This window comes from Vanessa atalanta, chromosome W (assembly GCF_905147765.1).
Source record: "Vanessa atalanta chromosome W, ilVanAtal1.2, whole genome shotgun sequence".
Classification (NCBI taxonomy): domain Eukaryota; kingdom Metazoa; phylum Arthropoda; class Insecta; order Lepidoptera; family Nymphalidae; genus Vanessa; species Vanessa atalanta.
This window is the reverse complement of record NC_061901.1, coordinates 9,174,801-9,197,609: the sequence shown is the minus strand read 5'-3', so window position 1 is coordinate 9,197,609 and position 22,809 is coordinate 9,174,801. Positions and strand designations below refer to the sequence as shown.

The 22,809-nt window shown below is 36.6% G+C and overlaps 1 pseudogene; it reads right to left on the bottom strand.

Annotated features, from left to right (window-relative positions):
- Positions 1–864: 864 nt before the first annotated feature.
- Positions 865–22,682, bottom strand: LOC125075663 (annotated as a pseudogene).
- Between the last annotated feature and the right edge of the window lie 127 nt (positions 22,683–22,809).

Sequence of the window (22,809 nt, the reverse complement as noted above, 5' to 3'; positions counted from 1 at the left end):
TATCTCCAAGTGATCAAATGTCAAAGGAAATAGACAAAAGAATTGCGATTGGGTGGAAAAAATATTGGGCTTTGAAAGAAATTATGAAAAGCAAGGAACTGAGCTTAAAGATCAAGAAAAAAGCTTTCGATGTCTGTATTCTGCCTTGCATCACATATGGCTGTGAAACCTGGGCCCTGACGAAACAACATAGAGACAAACTGGAGAAATGTCAAAAAAGCATGGAAAGGAGCATGCTAGGTATAAAATTGAAAGATAAAGAAGGAAGTGCAAATATAAGGCGTAAAACGAAACTAACGGACATACTCTTACGAATTGATCAACTTAAATGGAGATGGACTGGATATATGCTTCGCTGTAAAATAGAAAAATGGAGCAAACGAGTGACAGTGTGGTACCCAAGAGATGGAGTTAGGAGTAGAAGTCGCAAAGTTAGAAGATGGGAAGATAACTAAAATTGACCCTAGGACCCTTTTGGACCAGAGCAACAGCAGACAGGCAGCAGTGGAAAGAATTGGAGGAGGCCTTTGCCGTAAGGCATACCGAATTAAGAGACATTATTTAGTAGAAATATTTACTTTTAACGTAATTCCTTTGTAAATTTTGTAAAGTGTAAGTTTCGGAAATAAAAGGCTCTATTATTATTATTATTATTATTCTGTCGCAATCTATCTTGTAAGTATATATAAAGGGTTGATGTAACTGTTTTATTGTGAAACTAGCTGCGTAAATAAATAAGTTGTGGGTGAATTTTATAGTGTTGTATTACATAAAGAAGCTATATGGTATGCTTTCCTGTAGTCTATATACATGGTATTAATTTTTTTTTCTTAAAAATATCATGTTTCATTGGTACTGAGTCTATTACGAGCTGTTCTTTGCAACCTTGTCTACCTTTTCGGCATCCTTTTTGTTCTTCAGCAAGAATATTGGTCGCGGCAATATGCTTGTGTAGGAGTTCAATGGTACATCATGTAAGTATTTTGTAAATGGTTTGAAGGCAAGTAATTGGACGATATTTAGCTGGATTTTGATGGTCAGTGTCTTTTGGTATCATGAAGGTAAGGCCCTGTGTAACGAAGTGCGGCATTATATTTGTTATTTGAATGAAATTGTTCATGTGTTTGTGTAGTAATGAATGGGTTGATGTGAACTTTTTATACCAATAGTTGTGTATATGGTCGCTACCACGTGATTTCCAGTTGTGCGCCTTATTGAATACTCGCATGAACACTTCTATTATCATTATTAATATTAAAGCAGTCATTTTAAGTAGGTGAGGTAATAACCAAAAAGCAAAAAATAATAATAAAAATGTTGAGTAGGAACTGTATAGCAATATGTAGCAATAAAATATGTAGAAAAAAATATATTATGCTTAGTCATGTTAGCTAAGTTTAATTTCGAAGATCAGTTTGTTGTTCAAACATGGCACGCCAAATATCGCTTCATTATTATGTTCATTTTGTACCAACAGAGCCGTACAAAATTGTACCACTTCTGATGACGAAGGATGAGCCTCAGCCTCGAGAAATATTTTTTCTTTTTTATGGCACCTTTACCAGATTTTCCACGTTGCAAAGCTAATTCTTTTGCGAAACTGTCGCGCATATTTTTCCATTTTTTTTTTGTATAGTACCGCCTGCAATAAAATTAAAGAATATATTTTAAATATAGAAAATAAAAATCTTAATTTCTTACTAATATTATAAACGAGCTGTCCCGGCTATCCTACGCCTACCCGACACGTACCCTACGAGAACGGGATAAAAAGTATACCATCCATCAGTGTTTTAAGCTACATCTCCATCAATTCTCAGCTAAATCCATACAGCCGTTTTTGAGTTGTGTAACTGACACGACTTTGATATAATGTTCTTTTTTTTCAGGTATCTTGAAACAGTATGAAATCGCTGTATTTTGAATATTTCGATACAACAACTCTAAGTAAAATAATTTAACACACATGCAAGTGTTTGTGGATATGTTTGCAATCTACATATATACCTGAAAAACAGAAAAAGGTTGGACAAATACAGCAAAACTTATTTTTGAACGAACATATTTTGCCTTGCATTGCCTTGGTTATATAGATGGAAAGCATATACGAATAGAAAGACCTGAAAATACTGCTTCAGAAGCATTCAATTACAAAAAGTTTACTTTAATATTATTAGCTATTGCTGATGCGGACTACTGCTTTACTGCTATAGATGTTGGAGTTTATGAATCGAACAGTGACAAGCGTATTCAAAAACTCAAATTTTGGCAAAAGATTTTTGAATAATCAAATGCATTTACCAGAGTCTCGAACATTGCCTGATTATGAGGACGCCGGCTATCGTTTGGTTTTCGTAGATGACGAAGCTTTCCTACTTTCGATGCACTTAATGAGACCATATCCAAATAAAAATGTCCATAAAGCAAAGAGTTTATAATTACAGATTATCCTATGCCAGAAGGACTGTCAAATGTGCATTTGGAATTATGGCAAATAAATGACGTATTTTGCATAGACCATTAGACGTGAAATTAGATTTTTGCATAATGCACAACTTTGTTAGACAATATGATGGCAAACAATTTAGTGAATCCTCTCAAACAATTACATTACATACATTAGCAGCCTGTAAATTTCCAACTGCTGCTAAGGCCTTCTCTCCCTTTGAGGAGAAGGTTTGGAGCATATTCTACCACGCTGCTCCAAGGCGGGTTGGTGGAATACACATGTGGCAGAATTTTGTTGAAATTAGATACATACAGGCTTCCTCACGATGTTTTCCTTCACCGCCGAGCACGAGATGAATTATAAACACATATTAAGCAAATGAAATTCAGCAATGAATATAAGAAATTTATATGCTGATTATTTTACATCACCTGCGGGCGCATTGAATTGGCAATATGACAGTATTTAAAATATCCAACCCTCAAAAAGTGACTATTTTTGTAAAAAAAACCCGACTTGCATTGTTAACTCAAAATACCTACTGTTAGAAGATAAGCCATAGGAAAGGGGCGTGGCTAGCGATCACGCCATCAAGTCATGCCAGGTGTCAAGATGGGGGACACTCGCGGTGTCGTGGACACATTTTTGCTCGGACCGTCGGAGCGTGTGGACGTAGTTTACTTGCTAAATTCATTTAATTGTGTAATAGTTAAATATAATTAAATTAATAATTTTTGTAATATCTGTGAATATAATTTTGTGTTCGTTTTGTATTTTTTTTAATTAATTTCACTTCTGGTCGATAATATCAGAAGTGGGATAGTGCCTGATTGCCTACCCGCTTTTGGTAAACCTGACCTACATTAGAGTTAACTTTGTTGTTTATATCTTTAGATTACTTTTATTTTGCTTTAATTTGTGTTTAAGTTTTGGCTAATTAATGAGAAAACAAAAATGTCTGAGCATCAATCTCGTTCTCGGAAACGTAAACGTGAGTCAACTAAGGATGTACTAGATACCATCCTTGCAAGATTAAACGCGCTTGAAGATCGTTTTGTTTCACCGCCACCGTCGTCCGAGCTATTGTTACAGGTTCCATCAACGTCTTTGGGGCACACATCGCAGCCACCGCAAATACTACCCACACTAACGAGCGATGTGAACACCGACGATACGCGGGATGACGACTCGACCGCGGGTCAGCAACCGGCTTCGGTGTCACGAGGCAGCATATCCACAGGCGAGGACACAGCTGGCAGAATCGCGGAGGCCATCAATTCGTTAGTTAAAGTAAGGTCTCATAATTATTTTATTTCTAACTTTGACCCATATGTTCACAATATCGACGCTTGGTGTGAGGAAGTAGATAAGGCTAAAGAGATTAACGGTTGGGACGACAATGAGTGTTTATCGGGAATCGGAAATTGTTTAAAAGGGGAAGCACGTTTATGGCTTAATGAGTGGTCCAGTGAAGATCGTTCATGGACAAACTTTAAACGTGAATTTAAAGCATTGTGCCCGCGAGCCGTCGATGTTGCGAACATTCTCTACGAAGTGATGACCAAGGATTCCAAAAGCTATGCCTCTTATGCCGAATATGCTAGACGCTCGTTGTTAAGATTGCGCTTGGTCAAAGGGTTGTCCGATGAGTTAATTGTTGCCATTATTTTGAGAGGTATTTCCGACCCTCATATTAAAGCCGCAGCCACAAATGCTAAATTACAACCTAATGACTTAGTGCAATTTATGTCAATGTACGTAAAGCCGAAAAATGATTTTCGTTCTACCCGCGATGTTTCTCGTGTGCCGCATTTTAGTACTAATTCTATGAGTCGTAACAACGGGAACAAGAGAGGTTTTAACAATTTAATTTGTCATTTTTGTGGTAAAGTCGGACACAAACGTGTAGATTGTATTAGCGCAAAAAGGATGCGTCCAGTTAACCATTTAGAGTCGCCTAAAACCGAGTCAGTTCCTATGAAAATATGTACCTTTTGTAAAAAGAGCGGTCATTTAGTTAACGATTGTTTCGTAAAACAGCGTTCCGAATCCACTAATCTTAACCAACGTAATGTTAATTTCTGTACGAAATCAGATAGTGGTATATTAAAATCTAACACTGATATTACAAGCGCAGTAATTAACGGTGTGCCGATAGATATATTAATTGATGGTGGTTCTTGTATATCACTTATTTCTAACTCAATATTAAAGCATTTTAATGTTAGCCACAAACCAACTTATCGCGCTTTACGAGGTATAGGAAGTCAGCTTGTCGAGTGTACTTCGTTTGTAACTTTAATTGTTGAACTACCTCACATATCTATCGAAGCTGATTTCTATGTAGTACCGCATAGTTGTATTAGTACTCCGGTTATTATTGGCACTGATATATTAAACCGCGAGGGCATCACATATATTCGACAAAACGGAGTCCAACTTTTGACGCATTCAATTACGCCTATGGACGTAAACAATATTTTTGACGTTAATAATGTTAACACACTTCTTAAAGGTGAAGAAAAAGAGCAGCTCTTATCAGTTATTAATAATTTTTCAAATTCATTTATAAGTGGCACAGCTTCTTCAACAGTTACGACGGGTAGCATGAAAATAGAGCTTTCGAATAATGAACCGGTATGTTATAGACCGTATAAGTTGTCACATGACGAGAGAGTTCGCGTTCGAAATATTATTAAGGACTTAATGACTAAAGGGATAATCCGTGAATCCGTGTCTCCATATGCTAGTCCCGTGATCCTAGTTAAGAAAAAGGACGGTACCGACCGAATGTGTGTCGATTATAGGGTTTTGAATTCACGAACTATTAAAGATAAATTCCCGTTACCGTTAATAGAGGATCATATCGACAGATTAGGATCAAGTAAATTCTTTACTAGCCTAGACATGGCCACTGGCTTCCACCAGGTACCTATGGAAGCGAGTTCAATTGCCAAAACCGCTTTCGTGACGCCGGAAGGTCACTTTGAGTATATTAAAATGCCATACGGGTTATCTAATGCGCCGGTAGTTTATCAAAGAATTATTTCAAAAACACTAAAGCGTTTCATAGATTCGGAACAGGTTCTAGTATACATAGACGATGTCCTTTTGTTATCGAACTCGGTATCTGAAGGGTTAATTTTATTAAAACAAGTTTTAGAAACGCTGACATCTTCGGGGTTTTCTATTAATTTGAAAAAATGCACTTTCCTCAGTAGTGAAATCGAATATCTCGGGAGGGTGATTAAAAATGGTCAGGTTAGGCCGAGTATACGTAAAATACAAGCACTGATAGATTCGCCTAAGCCACGTAACGTCAAACAAATTCGCCAGTTTCTCGGTCTTGCTGGCTATTTTAGAAGGTACATTCCGAATTACGCTCAGCGAACAGCTTGTATTGCGCGTCTAACTAAAAATAATGTGTCCTTTGAGTGGGGACCAGAACAAGATAAAGCACGCGAGTTCATAATCGATTGCTTGACAAACGAACCCGTCCTTGCTATTTATGACCCTAAATTACCGACCGAATTGCATACCGACGCAAGCGCAATAGGTTATGGTGCGGTATTAATACAAATACACGCGGGTGGAGTCAGGCGCGCGGTCGCGTATTTTAGTAAATCCACTCAAGGTGCGGAATCCAAGTACCATTCCTATGAACTGGAAACCTTGGCTGTAGTGAAGGCCCTTCAAAATTTTAGAAAATACTTGTTAGGAATATCCTTCAAAATTATTACTGACTGTAACGCCTTAAAATTAACCGAACGCAAAAAGGATTTACTTCCGCGTGTAGCCAGATGGTGGCTTTTCATGCAAGACTTCCAGTATACATTTGAGTATAGGAAGGGGTCTTTTATGTCTCACGCCGATTATCTGAGTCGGAACCCTGTCGATGTATGTCATATACAAAACCCGAAAAATTGGGCTAAATTAGCTCAATCCGCGGACGAAGAGACGCTTAACCTTATTGATAAACTTAATAATGGGCAATTAGACTCTTCCCGATATGTCCTTAAAAATGGACTTTTATATGTTAAATATTGTGCCATTGGTGAAGAATCCCCCCTATTATGTTATATTCCTAAGGGGTATTGATTAAGCTTACTGCACGTTTTTCACGACGACCAAGACCACATTGGTTATGATAAAACAGTAGAACTCATATTACGGCATTTTTGGTTCCCCGGTTTGCGTGCTTTTGTAAGGAAATATCTAAAGCACTGTATCGTATGTCTTTCTCACAAACGGGTACCACGAGCCCCTCATCAACCTATAGAGTCCTGGTCTAAGCCTGATGCTCCATTTTCGGTAGTACATATGGACGTTCTTGGTCCTTTACCAGAATCTCAAGGTTATACGTACATATTGATAATAATTGACGCTTTCACAAAATATTGTCTCTTATACTCACTTTACCGTCAAGATACAAATGAGTTAAAAAGAGTTTTTACCGACGCGATTTCACTGTTTGGGTCTCCAAAACTTTTGGTCACTGATCGAGGCCGGATGTTTGAAAGCGCCGCGTTTAAAGATATGGTTAAATCATTTGGTAGTGACATTCATCTTATCACGCCAAGTATGCACCACGAAAATGGACAGGCTGAGCGGTATTGCCGAACGTTATTGAATCTACTCCGAATCGAAGTGAACCATAAAAATCAAAGTTGGTCTGATGTGCTGTGGAAAACGCAACTCATAATAAATAGTACTAAACATAGCACCACTAATATGTCACCTCTTCAATTACTTATTGGTAGCGACTCTTCAACACCAGTAATACGCGCCCTTGTCCGAGATGTTGCGATAGATATTGCTAACCTAACCTAACCGTGAGGCAACCATGACGCTACGTAGACAACGTGCCACGTCACTTTTGACGACTAATCAGCAAAAACAAGATGATTACGTGAATAAAGCTCGTAAATTACCGAATGTGTTTAATGTTAACGATTTGGTATTCGTGATTAAAACATCTCAGTCAGTAGGCAAATTAGATTCTTGCATGCGTGGCCCCTACAAGGTCCTTAAACAACTTCCACATCATCGCTATGAGTTGGAGTTGTTAGCTGGCTCGTACGGAAAGCGTACAGAAGCCGCAGCGGAAAATATGGTGGCATGGGCAGGCGAGTGGACTCCCGAGAGCTGCGCAGCATTTTTTGACTGTGAGTTACAATTGCCATTTTTTTTTTTTGGTGTATTTGTGCAAATATAATTCTATTTTGTTTATAGAAACGTATAATTTTGAGTGATGGTATTGAGTGTGATTATATACCACGACAGATGGAATGTTCCACTGGAACCCCTTCCAGATTCACGTTGACATGGAGATGTTTTCTCTGTCACGGCAGGTAGACTTACTCTCTTGGAGTATTTGCTATAATCATTTTGACATTGAGATGTTTTCTCTGTCATGGTAGATGGACTTACTCATTTGGAGTATTTGCCATGTTCACGTTGACATTGAGATGTTTTCTCTGTCACGGCAGATGACTTACTCATTGGAGTATTTGTCATATTCACGTTGACATGGAGATGTAATCTCTGTCACGGCAGGGCAGTTAGCTCAGATGGAGCGCTGTCATGGTATACTAGTCACTACCATTATATGCGTGATTTGGTCAATTGACATGTGTGTGCGAATGGGGGCCCTCGATAGATCGATATGTATGTATGAAGTTAATCGCTTGAATGCTTTATGAGAGATGTTCGTGTGCAATATTATGAAGTATGAATATTTGTATATGAAAGGAGTGCTTATTAAGGAATTTAAAAGATAAATTCTAATATTTATTTGTTTTATTCTTAGCGGAATCAGATGACTTGTTGCACGATGCGTCGGCAGAGGGTCAGCCAGGGCCGAGCTGCGAGCTGTTATACCCTGGCTCTGCTAGGCTTATTGCTGACAGGTCTACTCTGACTAGCTTGTACAGCGGTTTGCCAATAAGTCTAGTTTCGAATTGTAGTCCAGAGTTCAGTTCGTCTTTATCCTCTGACTCGAGCGGTTGCCTAAGGATTTATTTCCTCGCGTACTTAAAATTATCCATATCCGTAATTAATGTTATTAAATAAAAGTTCGTGAGTGAAAATAATTTCTCTTTTTTTTAAAAACCGATTTTTCAAACATCGCATAACAATTTTGGTGGCAGCGGTGGAAATTTCCAGTTGCCAGGCACCGCTCCGCGAACTCGTTCCGTATCTCGAAATTAAAATAAAACAAAGACAAAGTGTTCTAAACCATATCCTGTGTTAGTGCATAAACATAAGTGTAATAAATAATACTTATGGTGTTATCCTTAACGTTTCATTACGAAATCCTGCTAGATCCTGTGAGAGGTCTGCTTATTCAGTGAGAAATAAACCATTGCAATAACTGAGCTGTTACTGCCGGCATCAATCTACTATATCCTGTAAAGAAAACTATTGTGGGGTGAACCAAAATTTCTAATCTTCGGCTACGTGAAAGGTGTTCTAAACTCCAAATCTGAAACATACATACATACATACATACATTCGGCGTACATATATCCTGCATCTGTAATACGACCGAGAACCATATTCGTCACTCGAAATTATCCGAGAATCGGTAACTGGAGAAAGGCGTCTGGATCAAGTCACAAGAACGTGCCTTATCTCAGCGGAATGCTCCCGGTCACCGGCGCTTTCTTATCGGCCGCCTTCGCGCTACTCTTACTGTGAGTCTTTGGTCATTGTCTAGACTAAATTTAAGCTATTTTTTATTTATCGCTAAAACAATTTGATGTTTGGTATTCATACCTGGAACTTTTAATTTCGTTTCGTAAATACAATTATGCCAAAAGTTCCCAAAACTGAGGAAAGTAAATTAACTGTTGAAATTCCTGAACCACATCAGGGTGAAAGTGATACTGAAGTGAAGTCACCTGCTCTTTCTCCTCGAGTTACCAGGAGAACTGCAGCAGCTCACGCAATGGCTGAGCTCGAATTAAATATTTTGTTCAAATTCATTAAACCATACGATGGTAGTAGGGAAACTATTAACTCATTTCTTGTAAACTGCGATAATGCTTTCGCTCTTGCATCCGACACTCAAAAGCCTATTTTGTTTAAATTTATTCTCAGCCAGTTAAATGGTAAAGCAGAAGTTGCCTGCTCTATAAAAGAATTTGCATCCTGGGATCAGCTGAAAGAGTTCCTAAAAACGCAATTTAGTGAGCGTAAACACTATTCGCACCTTCTTACCGATCTCCAAGAAAATAAACAAAACCCACAAGATAGTGTGAGTCAATACGCGTTACGCACAGAGACATGTCTCTCACAATTATTGACGGAAATATCTTTATCCAACACTAAATCCAAAGAACTAGCTGGTCGTACTGCAGCCATGGAAGACCTCGCTCTCCATCACTTTGTCATGGGACTTCATCCCCGAATCTCGAACATTGTAAGATGTAAATCTCCTAAATCACTAAATGAGGCGATCAATTTCGCTATTTCCGAAGAACGCATACAGCAGACGCTGTACAGACGCCCACAGGTGGACCAAAGACCCAATAATAATAACAATAACAAGCCAAATCTGACTATAGTGAGAACATCACATTGCGTAGAGGTAGGTCGACCTGCGGAGTGGTTTCTCCCCGTAGTCCCGAAGACTCCAATGAGTCGTTTTTGAGAGAGATACGGCAGATCATTTCATCAGAAATGTCATCACTTAGATCTGAGCTTAAATCAACTATTGCTCCTATCCAAACAGATCTAAAAGTGTTACGCGATGAGGTATCAAGTCTGAAAGATGGTTTAGATTTTATTAACAATAAATATGAGGAATTTAGAGGTAAAATCGACAAATGCGAATCGGATTTGAAACTTATTTCTGAGCGTTGTGACAGAGTAATGTCTTTAGAGTCGAGAATACAGACAATTGAAACGGATTCCAACAACCGTGAGCAGTGGGCGAGAAGGTCTAATGTGGAGATTTATGGCATTCCTGAAAAAAAGAATGAAAATCTACTTGTTATTTTGCAAAATATTGCTGACCGGGCTGGTTTTGATCTCAATGTTACCACGGACATTGACTTTGTTACAAGAGTATCCTCTAAAAATAAAGATTTAAAGAAAATTAAGCCCATCATTGTCAAATTTCTCTGTCGGTGGAAGAAGGATGATTTTCTTGCTAAAGCAAGGAAACTCAAACTTAAGTGCCATGATTTGGGGTTCGCCGCTTGCAATAGCAATATATATTTTAATGATCATCTTACCAGCTCAAACAAGGCACTCCTTCAAGTTGTTAAGAAAACCGCTAAAGACAAAGCGTATCGATACGTGTGGGTCAAAAATTGTTGTATCATGGCGAGACGTAATGACTCTAGTCCGGTTTTGCATTTTGTTAACATGTGTGACGTAAAAAAAATTGTGTAGGTGTTATTGTTTATCTATTTCAGTCTCATAATATTTTTTTAACATTTTATCATTTACTAAATTTAGCTGTTATTATGAATGAATATTTTCTAGAATTTTATTATAAGAAATTATTGCACTTTTTATGTAATAATATTTTGTTTTGTGATTGCTTTATTGGTATTAATTTATTATTATTGTTAATGTTTAAGGACAAGCAGTTAAAATGGGCTCATACTTATACTTATATTTTTTTCTTCTGTTTTGGTAGGCTATACACTGAAAAAATATTTTTACAATTGCTTTGCGGAGAGTTTTTTGAAAAGAACGTACTAAATTTTTTATGGTCTATGTTGATGAGAATTTTTATTTACTCTACTTATTATAATTATGCCTAATTTGAGTGTTTTTTATCAGAACGTACGTGGACTTAGGACCAAGACGAATATTTTTTATAGAAATCTGATCCAAACAGATTATGAGGTAATATGTCTTAGTGAGACCTGGTTGCATGATGCTATATTTGATACTGAATTTTTCGACTCGCGGTACTCTGTTTATAGAAATGACCGCGACTATGTCTTTCGTGGAGACAGCTTAGGTGGTGGAGTGCTGATTGCTCTCCGGTCACATTTAAATGTCCATTCCTCAATGCCGATTAAATTAAAAAATTCAGCAGCTGAGGTTATCAAAGTCTCTGTATTTACTAATTCTCTTCCAATATCTAAGTTATTACATATTTATTGTTGTTATTTCCCGCATAGTAAATTTCACTACGAGGCTTTATGCGAATTTTTTGATTTAGTCTCAATAGATATAATCTGTCACCCTGGTGATAATTTTCTTATATTAGGAGATTTTAACATCTCCAATGCTTCTTGGGTGTGTTCTTATAACATGGGTTATATGGATCTTAGAAATTTTCATGACGATGACATTTACATTAACTCACTTTTCTATTTTCTAAATTTTAATGATTTAAAACAATTTAATTCAGTTTCTAATGCTAATAGTAGATACCTTGACCTAATTATAAGTGGTTGTGAATGTCTGGTATGTAGATGTAATGATCCACTAGTACCGGAAGACCCACACCACCCTGCATTAATCTTGTCTCTTAAGGTCTCATTATTGTCTGCAATAAAATATGCTCCCCGTACAATACGCTTGTTCCGTGAGGCAGATTACGATGCAATAAATAGTGCATTGGCTAGCATTGATTGGTTTGAATTACTTAATGATTCTGATATAACTAATGCTGTAGATTTATTTTATACCACCATTAATGATATAATTAATGACATGGTACCAACTAAGACAGTTAAACATATTAACAACTATCCCTTTTGGTATTCTAAATCTTTAAGAAAAATAATCGCGGAGAAACTGAAATTTCATGTAAAATGGAAGCTTTACAAAAGACAGATTGATTATGATACGTTTAGTTTATTAAGGGGGAGACAAAAACAAGCACAACTGACATGTTACAATAACTATATCCATAACGCCGAAACAAAAATTAAACAGAATAGTAAATTTTTCTGGAACTTTGTAAAATCTAAAAAAACATTGAATGATTTCCCCGAATCAATGTTTTTTAATGGAACTGTCGGACGTGGAGGTATTGAAATCTGCAACCTTTTTAACTCCTACTTTAAATCAGTGTATGAACCACCGGATACTTATGATTTGTTGAGCCTTACAAGTGACCCCTCTGAAACCCATATTTCTATTGGATCCATGTCAATATCTCTCGAGATAATTTATAAGTACCTAAAAGCTTTAGATATAACTAAGGGTTATGGTCCAGATGGTCTTCCTCCTTTATTTATCAGATCATGTCAAATGTCTCTTGCCTATCCAATTTTCTTATTATTCAATAAATCTTTGAGCTGTGGTGAAATCCCATTAATTTGGAAAAAATCGTATGTTGTTCCAGTGTACAAATCAGGTGATAAACACAACGTTCAGAACTATAGACCGATTTCCAAATTATGCGTTTTGGCTAAATTATTTGAGAAAATAATTTACGATCAAATTTTTCCTCTGCTGCGGTCTATAGTTCTTGATCAACAACACGGTTTTATTAGTAAGAAGTCTACTGAAACCAACCTCTGTGAACTTATCCATGAAGTCACTTTAGACATGGATAGAGGGTTCCAAACGGATGTCGTGTATACCGATTTCTCTAAAGCATTTGATAAAATTTCACATAACATATTAATTAATAAATTAAGAGGAATCGGTATACATGGTGACCTTCTTCGGTGGCTGACATCATACCTTCATAATAGAAGCCAAGCAGTTACCATCAAAGGTTTTTGTTCGTCTTTTGCTCCAGTTCCTTCAGGTGTACCTCAGGGGTCTCACCTCGGTCCTCTTCTTTTTATCTTGTATGTAAATGATATCTCAAAAATTATTAAGCATTCCTCAATCTTACTATATGCAGATGATATTAAGCTTTGTAAAAGGATTACGTCTCCTACGGACTGCTTACTTCTTCAAGATGACCTTGATAACCTATGTGCATATTGCAAGAACAATTCTTTATTCTTAAATGTAAAAAAATGCAACATCATTTCCTTCACTAGGAGGCATAGTCTTTTTACACATGACTATTGTCTGAATAATACGATAATAAATCGTGTGACCGAGGTGAGAGACCTAGGGATACATCTCGATCAAAAGCTCACTTTTAAGTCCCATATTAATCTGACGGTAGCAAGAGCATTCCGTGTGCTTGGTTTTGTAATTAGAACTGCTAAGGACTTTAAAAACGTCTCCACACTTTCTCATTTATTTAATTCTCTCGTGAGACCCATATTAGAATATGGATCCATTGTTTGGAATCCGCACTATAAATTGCACATCAACCGCTTGGAAAGTGTACAGAGGAAGTACTTAAAACACCTACAGTTTAAATTTAATGACAACACTCATAAGCTCAATAACAGCACTAGTATACTCTCTCTTGCTGATCGAAGAATTTTAAGGGACCAAATTTTTCTGTATAAATTGGTTCGAGGTTTCATAGACTCTCCATACTTGCTAAATTGTGTAAACTTTCGATGTCCCAGGTTAGCTGCTCGTAAACATCTACTGTTTAATGTGCCTTTAACACGAAGTAAATATGCTCAAAACGTTTTTATTAATCGTGCATGTAATTATTATAATGAAAAATTTAATAATATTGATCTGTTTGAAGTAGATAATGCTAATAAATTGAAAATAAAGATATTGCAATTGCTTAATGATAATAATAATAATTTATAATTTAATAATATATATAAATTTTCTATTTGTTTAATAATTTAATTTATAATTTTGTATCTTACATAACTGATTTAATGTTTATAATTATTCTTGATAATTGCTTATTGATTTCATAATTTATCTTATAGACAAGCTCAGATTATTTTAATTTTGTTAATTATATAAATTATCCTTTAAATTAAAATAAAATTGTAATTATGTAATATCCTCCTTTTTTTCTTGTTGCTCTAATAATGTATATTATTTATGAGTGGAAACTTGATTGGCTTGTGATTTAATTTGTATTTGTTAATATTAAGACTTATTGTACTGTTTGTTTCCCAAATAAAATAAAATAAAAAAAAAAAAAATAAAAATAAATAAATTCAAAGCCGGTCCTTCTAAACAAAATTTTAATACGTATCCTTCTCCTCAGAGACCAAGCCCTTCGCCACAAGGTCCTAGCAATGTATTTTGCCGTTACTGCAAAACCGCTGGACACGATATCTCTGTGTGTAAGAAACGCGAATATAATAACAATCGTTTCAGGGTTCAACAAAACCAAGTGATTAATCCAACCCTTTCAGGCCTTCCCCTCGTGTAAACTTCCTCGAACAATCTGAGGAAAATATCGGCTATGACGAAGTAGACTCGCCCGCCGATAATTTAAACGAATAGAAGTCTCGTCACGGTGTCGCCCGAGACAAAGTCCAAAAGTCGACACACCAATAAAATCTTCAAACTCCAGGGACCACTTGGGTAACCAGCCCCGAATAAGCGCCCTATCCTCAAATTCCAGGGACCACATGGGTAACCAGCCCCGAATAAGCGCCCTATCCTCTAATTCCAGGGACCACATGGGTAACCAGCCCCGTATAAGCGTCCTATCCTCAAATCCTAAGGACCACTCGGGTATCCAGCCCCAAACAAGCGTCCAGTTCTCTAATCCTAAGGACCACTCGGGTAATCAGCCCCAAACAAGAGTCCTAATTCAGAAACCAAATAAGGCCAATCAACAGGGTAACCAGCCCCAAACTGAAAAAATTCAAATCAACCCTACATGATGTTAACAATCCAAGTATTCCTCCCTCGTCTAACGATAATATCCATAAAAAAATCTATGAAGTGAACATAGATACTACCAAAAGATTACTACCTCACGTGTTACTTGATACACAAGCATCAGACCTACCCCTTTCATTGTTGGTCGACTCAGGTTCTGCTATATGTTTATTAAAGAAATCCAGCATCCAAAAAACCCAGAAGTTAGTCAAAGAATCGATTAAACTTAAAGGCATAGACCCCAATGATGAATCGACCCAGACTGAAGGTCATTTCCAACTCAAACTAAAATTGAAAGATAGTAAATCCATACCATTCAAATTCCATGTAGTCCAAAACATCAATCTGCCTTATGACGGCATCATAGGCACCGACTTCCTAACCGCCTTTGGATGCAAAATAGATTATACACATGATATCTTGAGAATAGGAAAGTTAGATCTTAAACTACATTTTTCTGAACCTTTCTTCGTCATTCCACCTCGTACAGAAGCTGTTATCGAATGCTCGATTCAAAAAACTGATCTTAAAGAAGGTATCATTATGGATCAACATATTTCTGATAATTTACTCATATCTAATTGCATGGTAAAAATAAAAGAAAATAACCGCGTTAATTTAACTGTCGCCAATATATCAGAAACCTTTGTAAATGTCAAAACAAATTTAAATCTCAATATCGAACCTTTGCATTCTACTGCGTATCCAATCAATACGAACACCCAAGAAGTGGTCAACCGAACTGACGAGGTAATTAATTCACTCAGAAAGGATCACCTAAATCAGGAAGAGAAAGCCTTATAGAACTCTGTTCCCAATATTCCGATATTTTCTATTTGCCGAACGATCAGCTAACCTATACTTCAGCCCTTAATCATCAAATTAAGACGAGTAGTGATATCCCTGTCCACACCAAATCGTATAGGTTTCCAGAATGCCACAAGAAAGAGGTTGAAACTCAAATTAATAAGATGCTTGAACAAGACATCATAGAGCCTTCATCATCACCTTGGAGTTCGCCAATTTGGATAGTGCCCAAAAAGTTAAACCCTCAGGGCCAACGTAAATGGCGAATCGTAATTGACTATAGAAAATTGAATGACATAACTATTGGAGAAACTTACCCTATTCCACAAATAACCGAAATTCTTGACCAGTTAGGACATAGTAAATATTTCTCAACATTGGATCTCACTTCCGGCTTCCATCAAATTCTCATTGCTCCCGAAGATGCTCCTAAAACAGCTTTCTCCGTACCCCAAGGCCACTTCCAATTCAATAGAATGCCTTTTGGGCTTAAAAACGCCCCATCTACTTTTCAAAAACTTATGAACAACTGTCTTTCTGGCCTTCAAGGTTCACGATGTTTCGTCTATTTAGACGACATCGTCATCTACTCTCATGACCTAAGTTCTCACATCGAAAATCTGAGAGCTGTCTTCGATAGAATCCGTGATTTTAATCTAAAACTTCAACCGGAAAAATGTGAGTTCCTAAGGAAGGAAGTTGCCTATCTAGGGCATATTATCAGTGAAGATGGTGTCCAACCAAATCCAGACAAAACCAAAGCCGTAACCGAATTTCCAGTTCCCCAATCTCCAAAAGATATCAAATCCTTTTTGGGTTTGACATCGTATTACAGAAGGTTTATACCAGATTTCGCCAAGCTGGCTAAACCTCTAACATCTCTTTTAAAGAAAGATACCCCATTTAAATGGCACAATGAACAACAACTTGCTTTCGATACCCTAAAAAATAAACTCGTCTCTGCACCAATTCTGGCATACCCAGATTTCACACAACCCTTTCTATTGACATGTGACGCTTCCAACTTCGCAATATCTGCAATATTGTCACAGGGACCAATTGGAAAAGATCGTCCGATTGCATACGCGTCACGCACCCTAAATAAAGCTGAGTGCAATTATAGTGTCACTGAAAAGGAATGTCTAGCCGTCCTTTTCGGAACGAAAGTATTCCGACCATATCTATATGGTCATAATTTCACAGTCCTGACGGACCACAAACCACTAGAATGGTTATTTAATTGTAAAGATCCGGGATCACGGCTAATCCGTTGGCGTCTGAAATTAGAGGAGTTCGAATATAAAATTCAATACAAGAAAGGGAAAATTAACACAAATGCTGACGCTTTATCTCGATTCCCTGTCAATCCAGTCCAGCCTGTAAATGTCCCTAAAACTAATCCTAATATAGAGGAAGAACCCTCTCATGAATTAGACAAGGATCTAATGGACCTACTAATATCACCACCATCATTTAATTCAGATGAATTAAACCAACCTTTATCTGACCCTCTTGACCTTGGTAGAAATACCTTATCGTTACCTGAAGTACCTATAAACTCACCTTTTCCGAATCTTCTTGATCCCAGTGAGGACATCGTACCACCTCCTGAAATAAACTTACCTCCTAATATTCCTGATATCCTTAGGAAGGAAATTGAAAATGAAATGACGAATCCGCCTGAACTCTCGCCCGCTCCCGAACAATCGCCAACCACTGATGCTCAAATCATTATTCCAACGTCACCTGCAAATGCCCCTCTAGACTTACCTGATGATAATTATTCTACTTTCCTAAGAGTAATGAATAATAAAGATAAAACTTTCACCACAGACATTCAAGAACATAACGAAGACATAACAAAGTCAAAACAAAAAATCGTTATTATACCCACTTCTATTGACCTCGACGAATCGAATCCCTTTGTACAAAATATTCTTGACATCATACCCGATAGCTCCGATATTCTAAGTAAAGAAAGAACTCTTAATTCATTCTTGTCTTTCACACACGAAGACAAAACGTATTACTTCCTCTTCTTTAAAGTCCATCATTTCGACAAATCCACTTACGAAGACATTTATGAAAGTCTTAAGTCACTCAGAAACGAATTGGTTAACAATCTCGATAACGATGTTGTTTCAGATATAGCAATAACTGAATTTAAAAACCCATTTGAAGTTCATCAATTTATTAAAATTTATAACATGTTTCTGTATTTATTCGATAATATGAACATCAATATCCATAAAAATATATATATAAAAATAAAATAATATACCCGTCACTCTCTGAAGTTCCGAAAATTCTTAGGGAAAACCACGATATCCCTATCGCTGGACATCTTGGTAGCAGTCGCATGTACAACCGAATACGGGAAACCTTCTATTGGAAAAACATGCGTAGCGATATTGAAACTTTTGTTAAAAAGTGTCCGCAATGCCAGACTAATAAGGCTCTCAGGCAAATAAATCGTGCCCCGATGCAAATCACTAGCACGTCAACAGAACCTTGTCAACGAATATCTCTTGATATCGTTGGACCACTGCCTGAAGCAGGACCAGCCAAATTAAAATACATTCTAACAATACAGGACGACCTTACGAAATTCTCTTCTGCATATCCAATCCGTAGTACCACAGCGGAGGAAACGAGTGAATGTTTACTTCACTACATATCTATCTTCGGTATCTCTAAGACAATCCTCACAGATCAAGGAACAAATTTTACATCCGACCTTTTCAAAAAGACTTGCGAATTTCTCAAAATAAAGAACCTTTGGTCCTCCCCGTATCATCCACAAACCCAAGGAGCTCTAGAGCGAAGCCATTCGACTCTTAAGGAGTATCTCAGATCTTTCACTGACGCAGAGCAGTCAAATTGGCCTCGTTATGTTTATACAGCTATGCTCACTTATAACACAACCGTTCATACAACAACCCACTTCACTCCCTACGAACTGATGTTCGGGAGTAAGCCAATCATTCCAAATTCCATCTATGAAGAATCATCAGGAGCAACATACCCTGATTATGTCCGCATGCTTCAGAACCGATTAAAATATTCACGAGAGAAAGCCTTAGATTTTATAAGGAAATCAAAAGACTCCTCAAAGACTTATTATGACACTCGAACACGCACAATTAAATACAAGGCAGGCGATTACGTATATCTCAAAAATCATTTAAGAATGCGTAAAGCACTCTCACCCCTTTGGAAAGGGCCCTACAAAATAATAAGAATTAATGGTAACAGTACACTTACTTTACTTATTAACCGACGTCACGTCACGCATCACTTCGACCAAGTGAAACCTGCCGAAATCGGAACAAACTCGTATAATAATAACTTGTAATGGGTAAAATTAAAATTAAATAAAGTTTTAAAATTTAAATAAAGTAAAAGAGAGTATATTTATATATTATATACCTATACCTATATAAACCTACGTATATTAGCTTACTGTTAATTAAGATTTGCAGTTCGGTTCGAGGTCAATCTTTTCAAGATTTCATCCAGCCGATTACTTCAAGTTCGGGTCTTTACTTTGACTACTTAGGAAAACTCAAAATTAATAATGTCCAATTAAAAATTGTAATACCTGTAGATATTTCACATTTTGGCCCTCACATACAAAATATCGAAACAGCTTTAGGAACTACAAGGCGTTTGTGTTCTCAAACTTATATTATTCAAGCTGATGCAGAATGTAAAAGTCTGTTACAACCATTAACAACGCGCTTTCAAGACATGAGTAGAGAGTTTGCATCCATTTCGCACCTAATAGATAATAGAATCAAACGTAATGCATGGATTGGAGGTATAGGAACAATCCTAAAACAGATTTTTGGTAATCTAGATGAAAACGATGGTTTGAAATACGATGAGGCGATAATATCCTTGCAAAATAATGAAAAGCAGTTGACTTCACTGATGAAAGAAAATATCTTAGTTACTACTTCAATATTGACTTATTATAATGATACCTTGCATAAAATTAAAAATAACGAAGCTAATCTTGGTGAAGCTATCGACAAGCTCTCTCTTAGTGTCAAGAATATTTCTGAAATAACTAACGGATTACAAATACTTGCTAATATAAATGAATTACTTGACATCCTAGAAACATCAATACTTACTTTATCATTTCAATTAGAAGATATAACTAACGCAATTTTATTTAGTAGTCAAAATATTCTGCATCCTGCAATAATCACACCAAGTCAATTATACAAAGAGCTCGCCGATAACTACAGACGTCTACCAAACGACCTCGAATTGCCTGTTGCTTTAGATATAAGTTCTATCCATCTTATTTTAAATATATCTAAGTTAGTTTGTTACTATGTTAATAATAAGATTGTTTTTGTTCTACAAGTGCCACTGGTCCAAACCAGGGAATACGTATTATTCCATAGTATTGCAATGCCTACACCTTATAGACCGGAAGAACCTAGTTCATTTAGCTTAATCATACCCAATAATAAATATATAGCAATGACCAAAGACAAATCCTTTTACTGTATATTCGACACTCTGGAAATTTGCAAATCAGTAAGCCCAGGAAACTTCATATGCGACATCGAAAATGTGTATTCCACTGACGCGAAACCTACCTGTGAAAGTGAATTATTAGCAAAAGTGATAAGTGAAAAACCATTACAGTGCGAAACAAAAATCATAGTGGGAAAACTGGACATTTGGAAATTGTTGACGAACAATAAGTGGCTCTTCATACAATCGGAACCTAACAAAATTTCTATTGACTGTCTGAATTCTAAATTGTATGAAACAAATATTTTAGGTACAGGCATTATTAGCATCCCTAAGAATTGTATCGGATATTGTAAAAGTACTACACTAATACCAAAATATATTGTTTTAAATATTACCTCTCCTGTAAATCTAGTTTCGAATTGTAGTCCAGAGTTCAGTTCGTCTTTATCCTCTGACTCGAGCGGTTGCCTAAGGATTTATTTCCTCGCGTACTTAAAATTATCCATATCCGTAATTAATGTTATTAAATAAAAGTTCGTGAGTGAAAATAATTTCTCTTTTTTTTTAAAACCGATTTTTCAAACATCGCATAACAGAGCGTACCTGGGTTGCGGACGTGGACGACCGCCCGTCAGGAGAGGCCGTGTTAGAAGATAAGCCATAGGAAAGGGGCGTGGCTAGCGATCACGCCATCAAGTCATGCCAGGTTTCAAGATGGGGGACACTCGCGGTGTCGTGGACACATTTTTGCTCGGACCGTCGGAGCGTGTGGACGTAGTTTACTTGCTAAATTCATTTAATTGTGTAATAGTTAAATATAATTAAATTAATAATTTTTGTAATACCTGTGAATATAATTTTGTGTTCGTTTTGTATTTTTTTTTAATTAATTTCACTTCTGGTCGATAATACTACTTTAATTTTGGTATCTACTAAGTTGCTTTTCTTAAATGTAAAGGTCCGACACAACAGTTTGAGTTCTATATAATAAATACGTACTTAATATTATGATGATATTAAATATTACACATTTTATCTCTTCTCTATTCTATTCTTTTTAATCCAGCGACACCCTTCTATCTTAAAGAGCGTTTCACTCTCCTTAGGGAGACTCATAATCGCGCTCTTCGCTCAAATGAAAATTTAATTCTCTCCATTCCTCCCCACTCTTCTTCTTATTATTCTAAGTCCTTCACTGTTGAAGCTTCTCGCATTTGGAATTTATTATCCTTAGCTATAAGACGCGCACAGTCGTTAGCCATTTTTAAAAGTATGGTTAAGGACTTTTACTTGTCGCATTAAGCAGTCGTTGTCGTTGTTAATTTTTTTCTTCTGTTATATCTCCTTTTATTATATATATTTTATGTATTTATTTATGTAAATATTTATTATAGTCTTAGAAATAAGACCAGAAGTTATTTTTTTAAATTAAATTTAAAAGCAATTAAATTTAACAAACCAAAATTAATTTAAACGAAAACTAATAATGAAACACCTCTGAAGCTATTACAACAATTACGGAACAATCTAACAAAAAAACCCAACGGACAGAATGACGTTGCCGAGATGTTGGCCCGATAACAGCCGAACAGCAAAGAGAGCACAACCACACAACCGTCTCGCCCCAGCGCCGATGCAAAAGTGAAGCGCCGCACGGTATTGCTCCGTTCTCGTGTTGCTATCCCTTCCACCTGACGTCATCGCGCCGATGTACTAGGTTGAGAGGGATTTTCCTCTAAGAATAGTATATATTTATATTATATATATTTATTGTTATCTGTGTATTATGTATGTATTATATTATGATTTAAATAACTGTACCCTTCCCATATATGTAAGTATTATGATCCTCTGCCCAAAGGTTGCCTGGAAGAGATCGCTGCTGAGCGATAAGGCCGCCTGTTGCACCTCATGCAACTTTGTGTAGCAATAATGTAATTTTTAGTTTTAAGTTTGGGTGCAATAAAGAATAAATAAATAAATAAATATTTATTATTATAAAATACCTATATACTTACGTTTCTTTTTTCTCTCAGCCTCCGATAGTGTCATCCAATTATTTATTACGTGTTGAAATACTTCCTCCCAAAGTTTATTTTTCGTATTTCTATCGCTATATTGACGCAAACTAGTGTCGTGTAAAGCTGGTCTTTTCTGTACTTCCACGATGACTTTCTGAGATAAACTTTCATATTCTGGTTCGTTTGAAACTAGACTCCGACTCTGTTGACGACATAGTTGCAATGACGCGCTAATGCAACCACTCCTTACGGCGCGGTGGTCTACCGAACACTGACCAAAAACCGCCCGCGGTAATCGCAAGTGTGTGCGCGTTAGTTAAATTCTATGGGTTACAAATTTTG